This window comes from Meleagris gallopavo, chromosome 20 (assembly GCF_000146605.3).
Source record: "Meleagris gallopavo isolate NT-WF06-2002-E0010 breed Aviagen turkey brand Nicholas breeding stock chromosome 20, Turkey_5.1, whole genome shotgun sequence".
NCBI classification, from domain to species: Eukaryota; Metazoa; Chordata; class Aves; order Galliformes; family Phasianidae; genus Meleagris; species Meleagris gallopavo.
In genome coordinates, this window is record NC_015030.2 from 1,508,651 (window position 1) to 1,526,889 (window position 18,239).

Here is an 18,239-nt window from a genome sequence, read left to right on the forward strand (position 1 = left end):
CCATTAAAGAGCTGTTCCCTCCTCAGCTGAGATGTCCTGTTCTGCATTGCTCATCAGACCGTAGGACAAGCTCGCTGAGGCTGGACCTTGGTACCAAGAGGGTGAGATGCAGCCTCCGTGTCTTTGAGTGGAAGCAGATCCTTTTAATGATTTGCTCATTTTAGCATCTGTAAGATGTTAAAAAATCTCCCCCCTCCACCACTTTTTCTTCCAGAGGTACATTTAAGATCACCAGATGAAAGGCACTAGAAATGCAAAACATCATTAATATTTAAGTCAGATTTGCAGGAAGATAAATTTAAGCATTGTAAAAATTAACTGGATAAAGATACTATTTCCTGCAGTAATGAGCTCAAACTAATTCACAGACTTTTTTGCAGAAATGCTGTCCCTTGTTCTTGTATCCCCACAAATTTATGCCCATGGAAAATCAGGCAGCTCTTCTGAAGGCATGGCACCAATGGAGTAGCAAAAGGGTTTGGGTTGCTCAGGGCATCACAAAGCACAGCTGGGTCAAAGTCACATCTCTGTCTCTCTGGATATTATGCCATCTCTTCAGTGAAGTCTAATTTGCTCACACTCTTTGAGGGACAGATGTCCTCTCCTCCCTGTAGAGCAGGGGAAAGGGTTGTGGAGTCCAGCACAGGCAGCTGCCAAAGGCCAGGCACCAGCACAGCTCCTGGTGCCCTGCTCCAATAAGGAGCCCAGTGCAGGGACCACGGATTCCTTGGGGACACAGCAGGGAGGCAGCTCCGTCTCAGAGGATGTCACCAACTCCACCGTAAGAATGCAAATAAATCCCCTCTTTTCTTCTTGGTAATTTGTTTCTGCATAGAATAAATTGAATATGTAATTTCATTTTCTCTCTCAGAGCATTAACAACCTTGGAATTGTTTGGATTCACAATGAAGACAACAAACTAGTAATTACCGACAAACTGATATTGCTATTGAGAAGAGAATGCAATTGATTTTAATTCTCGTCAGCCCTGTTTACACTCCCATTGCATTAGGCATAATAAAGTGTTACAGTAGATTATGTTCCGTTGTAAAGGAGTTCTTATCAGACACCACAAACTGCCTCCTTATTAGAGAACATTCTCATTAGAGTGCCTACCCCATTATGCTCTTCACCCAGCATTTCCTGGGAGGGGACACTGCTGTCCCGCAGCAGGGATTTGCCTTGCCTTGGATGCAGGCTCCTCCCTGCCTTCTCAGGAGCTCTGCAGGGCTTTACAAACACATAAAGATGGAAGGTGCAGAGCCACAGTTCACAGCCACCAAGACTTTCAAGCAGAGGTCTGACATGGGATGTACTTGTAGTGATTTCATAAAACAGTTGTCATGAAGTTGCCGGGCTGCAATTGATTAGCAATAAATTCATTGTGATGTGAAATCTGGTGAACAAAAGACAAGTTAAAGGGCACTGTTGGAAAGGCAGGCCTCTTGGATCCTGTTTCTTTTGCTGGCTGGGTCTCATCTCCCAAGGAAGGCAGGAATCCTGGTTTCTGCCCCTGACTCCATCACTGTGGGGACATGCAACTTCATCCTCCTGTGCCTTGGTGCAGCTGGGTGTTGAAAAGAAGAAATCTTTTCCTCTATCTTTCAAAGTGTGAAGATTTGCCCCATATTTTCAGGCTATACTGCCGCTGGTTTACAAGAAGTGTTGAGGATTGTGGTGAGGCATTCGAGCATGGAAGGGAGGTTCCAATGTTAGATAGTTGGTTTCAATGCTTGTGTAAGGATTATAGAAACATGGAAGTGTTGGTGTGCAGGGACTGCTGGAGGTTCTACAGTCCAGCATCCCCCTTCAAACAGCACAGCCATCAGCCTTAGGTCAGCTGTGGATACCTCTAGCAGGATCTGGAAAATGGTCAGGGATGGAGATTGCACTGCCTCCCTCGATAGCCCACCCCCACCTTGCATTGCCTCAGGCCCCGTCTGCGTGCCCCTGTCCTTGCTCTAACCACCTACTGAGCAGTGCAGCAGGGCTGTGAGCATAATTAATTCTTACAGAAAGTCTAAGTTGTAAATTATTGTTAGAGGAGGCATTGTCTCATCTTAATTATTGTTGCAGAGGTTGCTCTGGTCTTTCTGAGTTTGGTAAGAAAATTGCTTAAGTGCTGTCAGATAACTAAGTAATTCCCCAATTAATATAACTAATGCTTACACTTATGTTGCTCTTTATTTTAGAAAGCAATCGCAGCATTAAGTGACCTTGGTAAACTCAATATATTAAGTATCTCTCAGGACACAGATACACTGATTTTATTATACAAACATTCATCTTCATTGCAAAATATTCCCAAATTAACCTCTTTGAAGAGGTTTCTCATTTCATAAATAACATAGGTTGTCACACTGAGGGAAAGACATTAACATCTAATTAGCACCAAAATTATCCAACAGAATTACGTGGTATCTTCTTCAAAACATTTCCGTCCTTTGAAATCTCAGCGAATGCAAAAAGTGAAGGGTGCAAGGTGTTACCAAGCAATAAATCCTCTTAAGACGAAATCTACAGACCTTTTTGAGTAGGTTTAGATGAAAGCATTGGGATTTTCGTGCAAATGAAAGTCTGCTTACAAAGCTCAATAATTCTGAACCAGGTACTTCATTTCCTCCTGTCTCCAGCAAGCAGAGACACTTTCTACAACAGAACTCTTGCAGGGTCAAGTGTAGCTGAGTCCTTTCCATTTCAGCACATTCTTTGTGCCAAGTTCCTGTGGCCCCAGAGCAGCAGAAGGACACATTCACCTGCTCTGGGAGACCTTCGTCCTCTTCCTTGCCCCAGATACCTGCTGGAAGATGGGACACACCACCCCTAAAGGAGTCTGCCTTCCTCAGTTTTACACATTTTCTCTGCCTTTTCATGTGCTAAACTTGGGTGAATGAGCCCCACTCTCTTTACGTTGCATATGTTGGATGAAAAATTACATGAAAAAAACAAAACAAAACAAAACAGATTTAAAAGTAATTAAAAATGAAAATAAAACGATGACAGATATCTCTACAGTGTAATTAAATCGTAACTTGATGCATTGAAAATATTTACAAAATTCACACAGAGTCCTTACATCCAGGGACCTGAGGGGTCGGCAGGAGCTGTTCCACCCTGAGAGCAGAAAGGAGTACGTCCCAGGGAAGGCTGGGAATGATGAGTCTTCAAAACATTGCTCAGAGCAGGCAAGGCTTATAACGTGGTTACCGAGAAAGAAATCTAGTTTCTCTCCGAAATAAGGTAGGAGTCTGAGGATGACATCTAGTTCTCAAGTTCTGGAGAACATGGTAAGGCTAAACTGTTTCACCACATCCCCACAAACATTACAGCAATTGTTTGATAAATCCATTATAAACACAGACCGAGTTCAGTCAGGATTTTGCACGTATCCCCTTAATTCAAAGACAATCCTACAATACTAACTTAAAATATGTGAACTGAATTTCAATTTCTATTCAAGTGAGCTTAACGCAGAAGATTAATTAGAGATGTGTTATTTAATGTGGATAAAATCTACAAATTAAACATCCTGATAAATGGACGTTAAGCTGTATTGCTGCTTAAATAAACATATATAAAGAAAATGTTTCATTCTTGGTAGCAGTAAGAAGCGTAAGACTGTGCAGAATGGGAATATTTATTAACATGTTCCAGCCGTTACTGAGTAGAATTTAAGGGGGAAATAAAAGGTTCTGTGTTGCTGATTTAATTCTTGAAGACAACAACCCGCAATCCTTCTCATTGCAAAATGATTTTCTTTTCTGTGTAGAGGCTGCTGCCCCTCTAGGATATGTAGGCACTCTGTTCCATATCAAAGCGTGCTACCATAGAATCATAGGGTCACCAAGGTTGGAAAAGACCTTCAAGATCATCCAGTCCAACTGTCTGCCTATCACCAACAGTTCTTACTAAACTGTGTCCCTCAACACAACATCTAAATGTTCTTTGAACACCTCCAGGGTTGGTGACTCCACCACCTCCTGATGTCAGTGAAGCCTGTCAATGTGTCTCGACATGTCAATGTGTCCTGACAGAGCATCCTCAATTCACAAAGAGTTTCTCCTTCCCTTACAAATTCCTCATGCTCTAGTTTTACTCAATTTTCTTGGCACCCCAGACCTCAATGTAGTGTGGGAAGGAGATGAAAGTAGAAAAGCTCATCCTGAAGTGCAGTAGAGGGAAGGATGGTGAGAGAAGAGCACGGTGGAGAAGCTAAGGGCCTACGTACAGCTAGTGCTCTCCTGGAGCTTGTTGGGTAACTGGAGGGTAATCAGATAAGAGTTTGTCTTTTCGTGGAGATTGATGGATATTGGAAAAATAAGTCTAAAAAACTAAAAGTGTTGTATGAGTAAGTAGAAAGATTGTACAGAGGAAACTCTACAGTGAGTCCCTGTTTCCTGGTGTTCTGATTTTGGGACAGCTGGGGGTGGGTATGGGATTGAACTCCAGACAAGTGGATTCTCACTGCAGTTTAACAAAATGGAGTTTGCTGGTTGAAAGACAGCATCGGATTGTAATGTGGAATTTGGAAGGGAAAGGTGATGAAGCTGCAGTTTTGAGTTAGCAAAACACGAGGAGTGTGCAGAGGAAAACTGAAAGAGCGTATCTCAAGGACAGGATAGTAACAAACAATTAGAGGAACCTGTGAGAAGCTGAAGGCAGGACTGTATGTATTGTAGAATTAAAAAAAAAAAAAGAACAAGAGAAGCAGTACACACTGTGCCAGCTTTTGGACCTGCAAAAAAATAATGCAATTGTTCTACAAAAGGCTGGAGGAATGAAAACACTAAAGCAGAAAAAGTACAAAGGATAAAAGTACAAAATCATATGCATAAGCCTTTCATCAATCCAGCAATCAGATCATTGCGTTGAACAGATTTAAACCTTTATGTTTTATTTCAGCTTTTGCCAATGTAAGGCTTTCTGCTGCAACTGAAAGTGCAAAAGCCAGCGATGTGGAAGCCCAGTTGGGCTAAGAGTTCTAAAATTCAACAAGACAACAAGAAAATCATTGTGTGAGTCTATGAGTTGACTTAGAGGTAAATGATGATAATTTCGTAGTTGTTTTGGGAAGCAGAATACTTGTTTCAGGGCTGCAAATGTGTCTTGAATGCAGAGTAGGACTCATGTCACCTCGTTGTAGAAAACATCTTAGCTCGTCTCCCTCACCTCTCCTGACAGCCATGGGAGAGAAGAGACACTTCTGGAGCATGATTCATCTGCCCTCACACAGACACCTACCGGAGGATGAGATGAAGGTACATTAAAATACCTGGAGCTTCTGTCAACTATAAAGGGAATCTGGACTAGCTCAGAAGTAAATATTTGTATTGAAGACATCTAAGTCTGTTGGATGAATCTTGCCCTAGGTCTCTGAGACAGAAATTATACTGCTAGGGACGCAACCTCTCAAAATAGGATGGAAAACAGGGAGATGAAGAGAAAGCAGAACTGAAGGAAAACATTATCATGATAAAGGAGAAGTTGAAATCTTGGGAAAGAGACAAATACTGCAAAGGAAATGCAAAACAGGTTTTGATATTGCTTACAAACCAGCTAGAAAAGGATGGTGTAACTGTAAGTTGTGATATTGTGATATTAAGCAGGTAAACAGGCTCCAAAAGTCTTCAGTTCTTGTTAGGTCAAGTTGTTGGTTATAACAAGATAAATGACAGAATGGTTCTGTATTGCTGTCCCAAACCTGAAGCGGTGTTAATAGGGAATACGATTGCTAAATATATCACTTTGTAGATGTAATAGCTGTGGGACAGCTGATGCTGTGCTTGGCAGTGACAGGCAGCAGACAGCCCTGGGCTGTTGTGACAATACATGTTCTGACAAAGGTTGGACTGAAGCCTTGTGCATCAAGCCCAGGATAATGTGGTCTAACGTCTGGGTTGGAAAGAAGACCTTTGAGAGGTTTGTAGAGTCCAGTTTGGCATAACTGGATTGTGGGACAGCATTCTTGGAACTGGGACTGATAATCTACTAAAATATCATATGTCTGTAATGAATCTGTCAGATCACATAAACACTGATGGCAAATACAGACATGTAGTGTGCCATGAACAATTAGGGAAGAAAATAATCTATGATAAAAGGTCACTTCTGCAGCCTTCTGAGAGTGACAGTGTCAAAGGGCATACAGAAAAGCCACTTGGTTCTTGACAAGTCAGCGCACATTCCCACGTAATGGGATCCTAAAGCCCAGATCCTAAAGCAGGCACAACTGTAAGTGACATCTTCAGTGCCTTCAGCAAAAGGAACAGGAAAAGAAAGTGGTACATTGGATACACTTCATGTAAATCCAAGATCTTAGTGTGAGAGTCCTTTCTGAAGACCAGCAGCTAAGGAAGGTGACCAAGGATGATCTGAACTCTGTTTTAAGGGAGTCTTGGGAAATCACAGAGCTGTCACTGCTGTTTTTTGTTTCTCAGGACAAGGGCAGGGTCCTGATTTTCCAGGACAAACTAAACAATTCCTGGTAGAGAAACCACGTGTGCCACTAATTCCCAGCAGTCCTAGTTCATGGAAAAGGGGCTTGTGGGTTGGATGGGATGCACTGTCATCCAGCAGGAATGAAAGTGGATGAGCCTACATGCCATATCCTAGGCCAGGAATATAGGAACATGAATCTTTCCCTTTCTTATTCAGGCATATTCCTCGTGTACAGCCAGCAAAACTTAAGCACGACAAATTGAAATTATTTGTTCAGTGTTTTAACAAGTCATGTGGCCAAGCTGGAATGAGAACCAGAGCTCTGCATCCTTGTGTATCCTGTTAACTCTTACAGCTATGTCTTCACTAAAAAAGCTTGAAAAAAAAGTCCTTCAACAAAAATCCAGTCTACTTTGGAACCCCCATGAAAAATATCTCCTTGTGGTGAGACTCATTCCTCAGCATCATCCTTCAGAGGATGCTGGATACCTCACCCCCTTGGCTTGAGATTTTCTCATTCTAGGGGCAGCTGATTTTCCATCTCAGTGGCATGAAACATCTGTACCACATCTCTGTAGATATCTCTGTAGATATCATCACCAATGAAAATTGTGTATCATATAAAAAAAAAATAGAAGAAGAATTCAGGTTAGTTAGATGAGACCTACTTTCCTCAAGGTTGTTGACTGCTATTAAATATATCTCTTTTCTTTCTTGGCAGAACCTCATCTCAGCTTTTATAGTGTTTCTATGGGGGTCAATCTCTCAAGCCTACAGGCATTTACTCTGCTGCAATTTTGGCATTAGCATTCTGCTGACTTTTAATGGTGTTCCCATCATTTCCAGGCCTGTTGGTAGTTCATACTCTTAGACAAGGGAGTCACTTCTTTCAAGACTCCCAAGCACTGTTTTCCAAGCTGATACAGGTATTTTCACTGATGACAAATACTGTTTAGCATCATCTTTTGTTGTCAAGGTACTGGAAAACAGTTCATCATCCTCATGTACTATTCACCCCACTTCTTCCCAAATTCAGAACAAGTTTATTTCATGATGCGCTTCAAAATGTGTGCTTTATTATTCCTTTGTTGTGCCAGCCACCAATTTTCCCAGATGCATCAGCTTGACAGTTATCTTCAGTTCATATCATCTAACATACATTAATTGCCATCAGTGCTCCTTTATTAGTAGTACATTTTCTTACTTATGTATCTGCTGTCTGCACTTGCTTTCTGCACTCCACCAACAGCCCCTTTGGATAAGAAAGGTATAAGTGAGAGAATCCAGGCAGAGGGGCCCACAGCCAATACAACCTCCATGCCATATCTTGAATGTCTTCTGGCACCCTGGGTGTTTCTCCAGCAAGACAGGTAACAACTTCACAGCAATGAAACTCTGTGCTCTGATCTGCCACAGGTCAACTCCAGTTTCTTTCTGTCAGATGGGAACAGAACCCCAGAACATATCTGGTGCAGGACAGGAGTCACAAAGCAAAGGCAACACGATTGGAGCTGCAGGGATGTGCAGGGACCTCACATCCCCTGTATGTGTGGGTTAGCATAGCCCTGCCACCCCTCTGCTGCCTCCATGGAGCAGCCTACAAGGCAAGGCTGAGCTGAATGAAAAGATCATCTTGAAGGCAGCTAGAAACTTGGCTTGTGAGGTCAAACAAATCAGAATTTAGACTAACACATCAAACCAAAGAGGTAGAAATGGCAGGGGACAGTGCCCAGCATTTGCTGGAACTGGATTTGCACCATAAATTTCCCAAGGCCGTGACAGTCCAGCCTGGTATTTGCCATATGAAATGTCAGGAAAAAAAGGCTATGTCCAGAAGGCTGCTGGACTCACACCAGGCTGTGCTGACTTAGGAGCTGGTAAATAAGGGACTGTAAATGAGTGGTGTAGGATTTACTGCTGGAAGAGAAGCTCAGTGGAACAAGAATGTTGGCTGGTCTCCTGGAGTAGTTCCACTCAAACATGCTGCATTCACTGGGCAAGGTCAAAAGCACAGGTGTGCCTTGCCTCTCCTCCCCAATTACTCTCAAGCTGTACTCAGCACACTGAGGACCTTCCCTCTGACCCAATAACCACTAATTATCCTCATGAAAAGCGATGGCAGGAGAATGCAACTGCTCCAGACCTCAAAGCTAGACTCTGACAAGGACATGAATCAAGGTCTCGCCCTTTTCAGATGAAAACCTTACTGACTGCCATCACTCCATTTTGTGGCTATTGGGTATTCTCTAGGCTCTAAGCTTATCAAGGTACCACAGGCAGAGAATCCTGTTGCAGGTAGTAGGAGGAGTAAGGAAGGAATGAGGCTTCAGCAGCTCTACATGTTGCCAGGGCTTTGCTAATTGTGCTCACATACAGCAATGTGGCTGCAGGCATCTTCAGGGCTACTCCAAGTCCAGCTCTTAAAGGCCACTGGTGCCATTCCTTTAGGTGACTAAATGCCGTATGAGCTCAGTCAGTTGCCTTTAGTGTATCAGTGATGATTTATACCGATGGAAGATTGGAAAGCAAATTTGGTGACCTGCAGGCTTGGAGAAGAAGAAAGAGCACATATGAAATCCCAGAGGGTCTCAGGTAGGTGGCAATTCCCGATATTCCTCTCCCAGGCTGATAATAGAAATTATCTTTTTCTGCTCCAAGGGTATCTTTCAGGACAGGAAAGCTGTCCTAGACAAAAGATACCTGCAGTTTACAAAGCCTATGATCCTGGCATAGCTGTCAGGAGGCCAAGCTCATAACAGAATGATGATGTAGCTGGATTATATTGACTCAAGCAGAGCAAGTGCCAGGGATAGAAAGAGATGAGAATTATGGTTCCCAGATGTAGGAAGGTTGCTGAGTGTGGAGGGTCTGAGCAATGGTGTGGGTCCAGCCATGCTCTGGGAATATTTCACCTTCCTGCCTCTTGCTTCACCAGAGACACAAAAGAGATACAGATGCTTGGTTATAAATTTTAAAGCAATTCTGCTCTGAATTTCCTTTTGAATTTAGAAGTGAATTGTTCATATAAATGGATTGAGAAATTCCCCCACTGAAGTAATCCATCTCTTAATAGGACATCCTGACACCAGCTGAGTCAATCCAATGTCCATTGTTGGTTTGAGTATGTTCATCCAAGGCTGACATGACATTTCTTTTGTTGACAGAGCTCATATGTTACAGTAGGCTGTCCTTCATATTTCTCTGTCTTTCACTGCCACAGCAGCTGCACACCAGGAAAAACTGCTGCATTTACTTATTTCATTTCTTCAAGGTCCATTTGTCTGTTCATCCTAGATTTCAGCTGGAGAAGGATTAACCCTGCAGATCGTTCTTTGAAGGCCAGTATAGTCATATTCTCCAAAGCACTGGAGCACTTGATTTTAACTTCAAAATCAGATACAGAATAATAATGGTATTATTCCACATCTTCCATCCCAAGGGATTCATCTCAAAAGCTAGACCTTGACTGATAGCTCTATGAGTGAACCTGTCTGAGAAATACAGGCAGGACTTCATGCACCATGGCAGTTCTGGGAAGGAACATGACAGCTAATTTGAACTTTGTCATGTGACGCTCCAAATCTCATACTGAATGCTGGGATGAGGATTATGCTCTTCCAAAATGATAAGAGCTTCCTCACTTCCTCACAGAGAGCAAAGATCATCTGTGCAAGAGATGCAGCTCTCCTGGGACAAGTCCAGACAGTTGAACAAACCTTGAAGTCTGATTCAGGAGGTTGGGAAGATGCTCTGTGAAAGAATTGCTGCATGCTGGTCCTGTCCTCTGATCTGCAGGAGCCTTTCAGAGAAAGCATGCAGACGATACCATCATCCCATATGGATACGGACCGGTGTGGGCATAGCTATGGGGAACTATAGCTATAGTTCCTTCAGGACAATCACGAATAAAACCAATTCAATATTATCAGCAACAAAGAACTCATACAACAAGCGACTGGTGAACAGGCCTCCTCAGGAGTTCCGAGTGAGAAAGGTCTGAAAACTGCTATAGACAGGGTATGGGGAAGGGGAAAAGAAAAAGCCACTGTAAAGATCATTTGAATACTATGGTACAGCCCTCTTCTTTACGTGTATCTCAAGTGCTTAAGCCCCAGAGGCACAAAGTGATGCTTCACTGGCTGCTTTCTGTTATTCAACAGGCGTTCTGACCTGTAAGTCATCTTACCAATGAGTCAAGTCATCCCAGCAGCTTGATAATATTTGACGAAGTAACTGAATAAAACTGCTCACGGAGACCTCAAGGGAGCTCAGCCTCCAGTCTGTCTTCAAATCTGGGCTCCCTCCTGACCACTGAACCTACACAGCACAAGGGCCACATCAGAGAGATTTTCCTGTTGGAAGTCCTACTCTAACACCCATGGTGATGCTGAGGTTATGGCCCAGCTTGGGATCCCTTCCTCTTCCCACATGCAGTCCCAGAGTAGGTCACAGGCTCTGCCTCCTTTCCTGGGGGAAATCAAGTCTAGTTCTTATGCTGAGTTGCTCCTTGCCTTGTAAAGTTGTAGTAAAGACTTATGAGGGATTTTCTGCACAGCTGGCCAACCAGTGCCCTTCACAGCACATCTCTAGTCCTTTAAATATTCATGAGGCTGGGTCTGCTGCCTAATTGAATTTCCTCTATGAATGAATCAGTTATTTTCCCATCTCCTGCAGCAAAGATGCAGATTAAGTGTGTAAAGCTAGAATAGTACACCAAGAAAGTAGTTTCTCTCTGATTAGTGACTGAGCAAATTCACCCCTGCTGGGATCAGTTTCTCCCAGACAGCCTGAAAATCACAAATTAATAGAATAATTCATATCACGATAGATTGCTAGATGCATTCAGTCCAAGCCCTGCTGAAGCAAGGGATACCTCCAAAATCAGAACAGGTTGCTCAAGGCTTCATCACGTCAAGTTTCAAGTACAGAAGGATGGAGATAACACCCTCACTGTACCTTGCTCCAGGGCTGCATGTCCTGGAAATTTTGAAAAAATTGCTTTTCCTTAAATTTAATGACTCCTCTTTGCTGTTGGTGTTTCCTCTTACATTTTTACAGTGGACCTCTATCAAGAGTCAGGTTCCATCTTTTCTATAGCCTCCACTACAGGATTGGCAACAGCAGTAATGTCTCCCTCAGCTTTTTCCTCCTGACACCAGTCAAATTCAGCTCTCTCAGCCTGTCCTTGTGTCTCAGTAAAGCCATCATGAGCTCCAGACCCCAAATTGGACAAAGCACTTCAGCTGTAGTCTTACAAGTGAATTATCAGGTCCCTCAATCTGCTTGCTACCCTCTTGCTAACACTGGTCGTTGTAGGTGCAAGACATACTGCTAACTCATATTTACATTGTTTTCTACCTCAAGTTAATGCTCTGATATTATCCAAAGAAGCTTCATGTTTTGTCCTTGGCCAGGAGCTGGTATCTACCTGAACAGTAGGAAGAAAGGCAAAATGATCCCAGTGAACTCAGTATCTGAGTCATAGGCTTCACTGAGTCCTGGATTTGGATTTACACCAATCTTTGCATGAGGAACACAGAGCTAATCATTAACTGGTTGGAAATTGCTTTATACCCTGAACATTTCTACATAGCTCCCAGTAAAGATGAGCTCCAATGGGGCCCTGACTTGCTCTTTCCACCATCAGGAAGGAAAGTCTCTCCTCTGTTAGGCATCAAGCTAGTCCCTACAGGCTGATGTCTGGGAGTAGAGATGCAACCCCCTGCAGCATCCCCTGCATCTATCCCAAGGATGTGCTCAGGTACATGGCACTGGTCTGCATATGCTTACAATAGAAGGAAAGAACCACATGTGCTCTTGTGAAGAACCACTGCCTGCAATGTCTGCATCCCACTGCTGCTCTCTGAGGTTTGGTCTCTCTACTCCTGCACAATATCCAGCCCTGATCCACTCCTCTCCAGCAGGGAAGAACCACAGAGGAGCTACATGTGTTCAGAGATCTTCAGCTGCATGGAACTGTGACTGCAGAAACAGCTTCCTTATGAAGCATGAGGAAGCAGAGGGATTCTGCATGGAATAAAAGTCCTTTTAAACCCGGTCTTGTGCATAACTGGAAATTTCTACATCCACAGGAAGTTTCCAAATGCCAATCACACAAGAGAGCTTGCACTAACTGTTTAGTTTTGCTGCATGGCTGGGAAGAAAGATGAAGTCATTGTGGCCATGCAAGACCTCTCTGTTCCCAGTTTTGTTGGTAAGATGTCACTCTCCATTCTTGAGTGTTTGAAGCCTAATTGCTTTCTTCACCACCTGTGACATTAGTGCTGACTTGAATAATAGATTGACCACCCCAGGTACTGCTCTCTGTTGTTCCTGGCAAAAGCTTCTGTCATTGGCCTTCTCTGCCAACTAGAAAATTAATCCTGGCAGGAAACTCAGCATCTGAAGACATCAGGTTACTCCTCAATGACAGGGATTGTTGGCAGTAGTGAGCAATTTAAAGCAGTGGGTCTCTCTATTAGGTAACCCCCTGCCCACTGCTCCTGCAGGTTCTGCAGAGTTGTGGCAAGTCACTGCACTTGGCTGCTTGATGAAACTTAGAACCACAGGTTCTTGACTGAGACAGATCTTGCTGATGGACCTGTCTGGACAAACAATGCTCCACTCCAGGGCTGCATTTCTACGTTCTGAATGAGGATCGCTGTCTCCCTGCACTCTTTGCCCTTGGGGGAAGCTGATGCTCTCATTCAGACAGGATCTTTGTCACTCCATCATGATGTACAAGGACAGGAAAGTGCATTTCAGCCACCACTTTAGTGCTGTTCCTGTGCTTCAGTAAAGAGATGACTGGAAGGGCAGAGGAATTGTGGAGATGTGGGTCCCAGGTGACACAGGGAAAGGGATCACATCTCTTCATCCCAAGCTGGCATCACAGCACCCTACAGAGCCACAAGCTGATGATGGAATGTGGGAACATCCCGCTCCCTCCAGCATCAGCTGAACACAGCTGGAGGGAGATGAGCAACGTCTCCGTGATGACACTGGGAACTTGTGGCAGAGTAATTGTTAATGCAGCCACAACACAAACAAAACACAAGCAAATAACATAAAAAGGGGGCTGAGACCTCAAGCCTGTTAGCTCACAGAGATAAGCTCCACCATCTTTGGAACTGGACCATGTCCATTCTTCATGTCTGAGTCATGCTGGTTCCTCAGACCTCAGGTGTCTCCTGTTCTGGCACCTGGGCTGGGCAAACCAGTGAATTCCATCACTGGAAGCAGGGAGTTGAGGATCTGTTCTGCTGAGAAGTGTATGCTCATGCAAAGCACACTGGAGAAGCATTTCCAACTCAGTTGCAGAGAAGTGCGCTTTGGGGAAGGCCAGGAAAATATCCTGTGTAGATGCACCAGATGCATGACTGGAGCATTCGGTGCTCAGCTGTGGTGAAAGGATGACAGTGGATTATTTGCACAGGCATTTTGTGCTGCAAATGTGTCATGGTAACATTGCTGTCACTGAGCGAATACAAGATAACAAATCCTAAGGGATCTGCTGTGTCCCCTTACAGGCAAAGGACATGCCTCCTCACTGCACCCCTTCTGCCTTGCCAGGCATCAGCCTGCATCTGAAAATTCACTCTGCTTGGAGCCACCCCTGCAAGTCCTACTGCAAGACTCCAGCTGCCTCTCAGCCGAGTGCATAACACAAATCCCATTTTTTAAGAGAGCAGGAACCTGTGTGCAAGACAGACAGCACTCAGACAGACAGAGCTGTCTGCATGCAGCGCAATGGAGAAATCTCTGTCCAAGAGCCTGACCCCAGCAGACAGGGGACATAAGAAGAGGAAATATTTTAAGGATGAAGGCAGAGCAAAGCTTTCCACCGGGAGTTTCTGCAGAGCTTTGCTAGAGGCACTGGAGTAGGACTTTAGGATCTGTTCCACTGTATGAATGCAGCTTACTGGTTTTGAGGAGAAAAGTCTGTGACAGATTGGCTCCGTAAGGGAAAGCCTGTAGGATACTGGGCAGCAGCCATTCTGTCCTGCTGTGGGAACAGCACTGAAACCTCTTCCACTTCACTATAGCCCATGTTGAAGTCAACTGAGAGCATGGAAAAGACCTTCATTGGGTCCTGGGGTTTGCTGCATTTTCAGGAGCTCAGAGAGCAGTGTGTGTTTTCACCTGGAATTTCTGATGGTGCAGAAAAGTGCAATTTCTTTTTGAATCTAACTCATACATAACAATTAACCACTGTTTTTCACCCCAAAACATACTCAGTTAAAATATATTGCCCTGAAGAGGCACTGCTCACCCTGCCTTGCAAGTCTGAGACAATAAGTCATTCAAATACTCACCTTGGTGTGTCAGGAGCATCTTCTTTTCTGCACATTTCACTACATGTAGCTGCTTTGAATGGCATCCTTGTGGAGTGTCTGAAGGACGGGATACCCCAGCCTGACTGACAAACAGCTCTTGCATCCAGACGTACATCCCTTCTCTTGTTCCTTCTCGTGTTTACTTTCTGGTAAGTGATTGCAAGATGAGAATCGTCAAAACAGAAGTTTATGTAGATTGAGCAGATTTCTCAATTAGAGCAGGTTGCTCATGGCTTTGCATGGTTGAGTTCTGCATACGTTTAGGAATGAAGATCCCACAGCTATACCGGGTCCTGTCCCAGTGTTTGATCACTCACAGAACTGTAATATTATTCTGAATATTCAATCAATGTTTGCTGTCTTTGCAGCTATTTTCTCTTGCCTCTTAGCCGATCTCCATCTACTTCCAAGTGCCTGCGTTTGTCTTCTCTACATCTCCCCACTGCAGCTGAAGACAGCATTAAATCTCTCTTTCCCTTTACCTTTCTTTTCCCAAGACAGAACAGGTTCTGTTCTCACAACCTATCTCTGTACACCACATCTACATTCCTCTAATCATTTCTTTTGGTGGAAACAAGCTGGGATCTTAAACTCAATCTGGGTTTCGCTCCTACTTGGAGCTTCTGTCCAGGTTCATATCAGTTAGGATATGGTCTTCATTGGTCCAGCCAGAAACAGAGAGACAGAGTGCTGGAGCACAAAAGAAACACTGTCATCAAGGATCAGCACAAGACATCTGATACCAAGACGACAGGCTATGCTTAGAAATTAGTAACCCCAGAAATGGGTCACTGCTCTCTTTTTTTTTCTCATCAGATATTCCTCCTACATGAGCTCTCTGGCTGTCGGCTGTTTGAAGCTGAATATGAGGTGGTCCATTGCTCAGATTTTGTTCCTCAGCTTTGACAATTTGTGTTGAGCTTAATCAGAGGTATTCTGAGGCAGCTATAAGGTTGTTTTCAGAGCAAACTAAAAATCTTCACCAGCTTGTCTCAGTAGAAGCTCTCCTACAAGTGTCCATGTACCAGCTCAGGTTAGTGACTGCACTGTACTCCTGGGCAGCATTTAAAAGTCCCCCATCCCAAGCTTGATTCACAGATTTACAGCAAAAGCGGTCATTTCTTTTATCCATTTTGGCCCTTTGAACCTTAATCATCCAGCCTAATCTTGATGTCAAGGCTCCCCCTGCAGTCCCTGGAAAAAGATGTGCACCTGCAGGGAGCAAATCTGGCCACACAGAGGTTTCCTTTGATTAAGGTACTTGGGAGGAATGAGCCCCAGAAGGAGCACAGTGTCATCCCAGAGGCCACATGGCACTCCAGGCACTCAGCCTGGTGGAGGTGCTATTTCTGGAGAGCCTGATCTCTTCCCCATCTTTAGCTACATGCATCAAACCCAGCACAAGGAAACTGAGCAGGCTGGTTTGATCCCCATAATGAGTTGCTACGTTTTCCTCTTTTCCTCTATGCTCTGAAAATCACCCTTTCACTCATAGCCCACCCTGTATTTCAAGAAGGAGGAGCCTTTGGTTCTCAGTTCCTTAGCAAATCTGTGGCAAAGAGTCAAAGTAATTTCTCTGTCCTCATTTGCACACATACATCTGTCTTTCTGACAGAAGTGATTGCAAAGAGCACAGAGATGTCTGCCTCATCCGAGTATTTCAGTGCAAGCATCACAGCTGATTCCAGGAGAGAAAGGAAGGAAGGGAGGAAGGAAAAGTGTGAAAGAGAGAAAGAAAAGGAAGGTGAAGGCAAAAAAAAAAAAAAAGGAAAAGGGAAAAGACAAACTTTTTGGAGCTTGCGGTGATTCTCTAACAAAGAAAGATCTTTTCAAATGTTGTTTTCTTTGAAATGTACCCACTCTGCAATGCTGAGATATGCTCCAAGTAAGGTTTGCCATCCTGAGATCCAACAAGCAGCCTCGCCACTCTCCTCCAGTCCCTGCACATTATTTCCTCTGCTCTAACGCCATTCTTCTGTTCTCCTTCTCCTCACCTCCACATTCCTGCCTTGCAGTGTTTCTGCATCCCATCTCTTCCCAGTGGAAGACCAACAATTTCAGCTCCCTACAGCCCTAAAAGGAACCTGCCAAGTTCCCTGCAGCCCCCAGCTCACAGTTCTGCTATTATTTTCCTTTCTTATCTACTGATATTTCAGCTTTACTCAGTAAAAAACAGACCCAGCCTTTGTACAGATACTTCAGGCAAGGATGAAGAGACAAAACAGAAACTCATCATGCACATTGCTCAGTGAAAGCAGGCTGTAATCACCCATTCTAAAGCATTTTGCTAACACTCATGAGAAAAATATCCTTCTTCAGGACGTTGTTTGGTCTTCCTTTGAAAGAACAGCTTGCAGAGTTTTCAGCACTCCGAAATTTGAGTTGAAGAGATTTGCCCCTGCACTTAAATGTTTCTAAAACATTTCTGACAAAGTACCACTTTCCAGCAGAATATCTTTGTTTTCCAGTTAAGATCTAGACACTTCCCAATGCTCCCTTGTGGCAAAAAATGAAAATGTTCTCTTTCAATGAGTCCTCAATTTTCATCCTTTTTTTTTTTTTTTTTTGAGTAATCCCTAAACAAGAGCCTAGAAATCAGCTTGTCTGATCCTTTTTATCTTTCTATCACTTATCATTTTGTTCTACTATAAGTTTTATTATCAAACTTAAGGTATCCATCTGTATGCCTCCAAGTTTTGGTTATTTAATATTCATCTTTTGACAACACTTGCGGTTCAGCAAGCCTCCTAATTAGTTACTGGCTGCAGTGGAGAGTTAGTGTTCAGAAACACTGACCTTCCACCCATGGGATCTCGTTTTTCTTTGCTATCGCTAGCTAGAAATTTGGAACAGAGCAATACTTAATCCTGCTGGCCCTGCCAATGTGAGCTTCCCATCCTTCTCTACCACTTTGCTTGCTGAGGGCTGGCTTAAGCCAGCTACTTCTTTAGTAGCAAAATTTCCATTCAAGATTATGTGATAAAACTCCGGAAGAGCTCATATTAAGATGGCCCATACTGAGGTTTTGCTCTCCATAGCTGAGCATTATTTGAAGCACCTGTTTGGCAGAGGTGCTGGGGCCGAGTTCTCTCTGCTGCACAGCATTGGTAGCAGAGAGCTGTTCATGCTCATCGTTTTTGCTCTTGTTTCCTTTTCATTAGTGTTTTAAGCAAACCTTCTTTCAAGTGTTTTCATTCTCTGCAGCCAGTAAAAGATAACAATCCGATACAGAATGTTCTAAGAGTGGAATCACAAAAAGACTATTTCCTGTCAGCCCGTATGTCCCCGGCAAAGGGAGCTGTGTATCCCAGAGGAAAATTAAAGATCTGAAAGAGCAACTGAAAATTCATCAGCTGAATTTCTCGGTGGATCTCAACAGCAAACTGAAAAACAAGAGCGGGGTGCAGTGGGCGAGCAAAGATCTCCACCTAGTGAGACGGAGCGACAGGGCAGCATGCTGCTTTG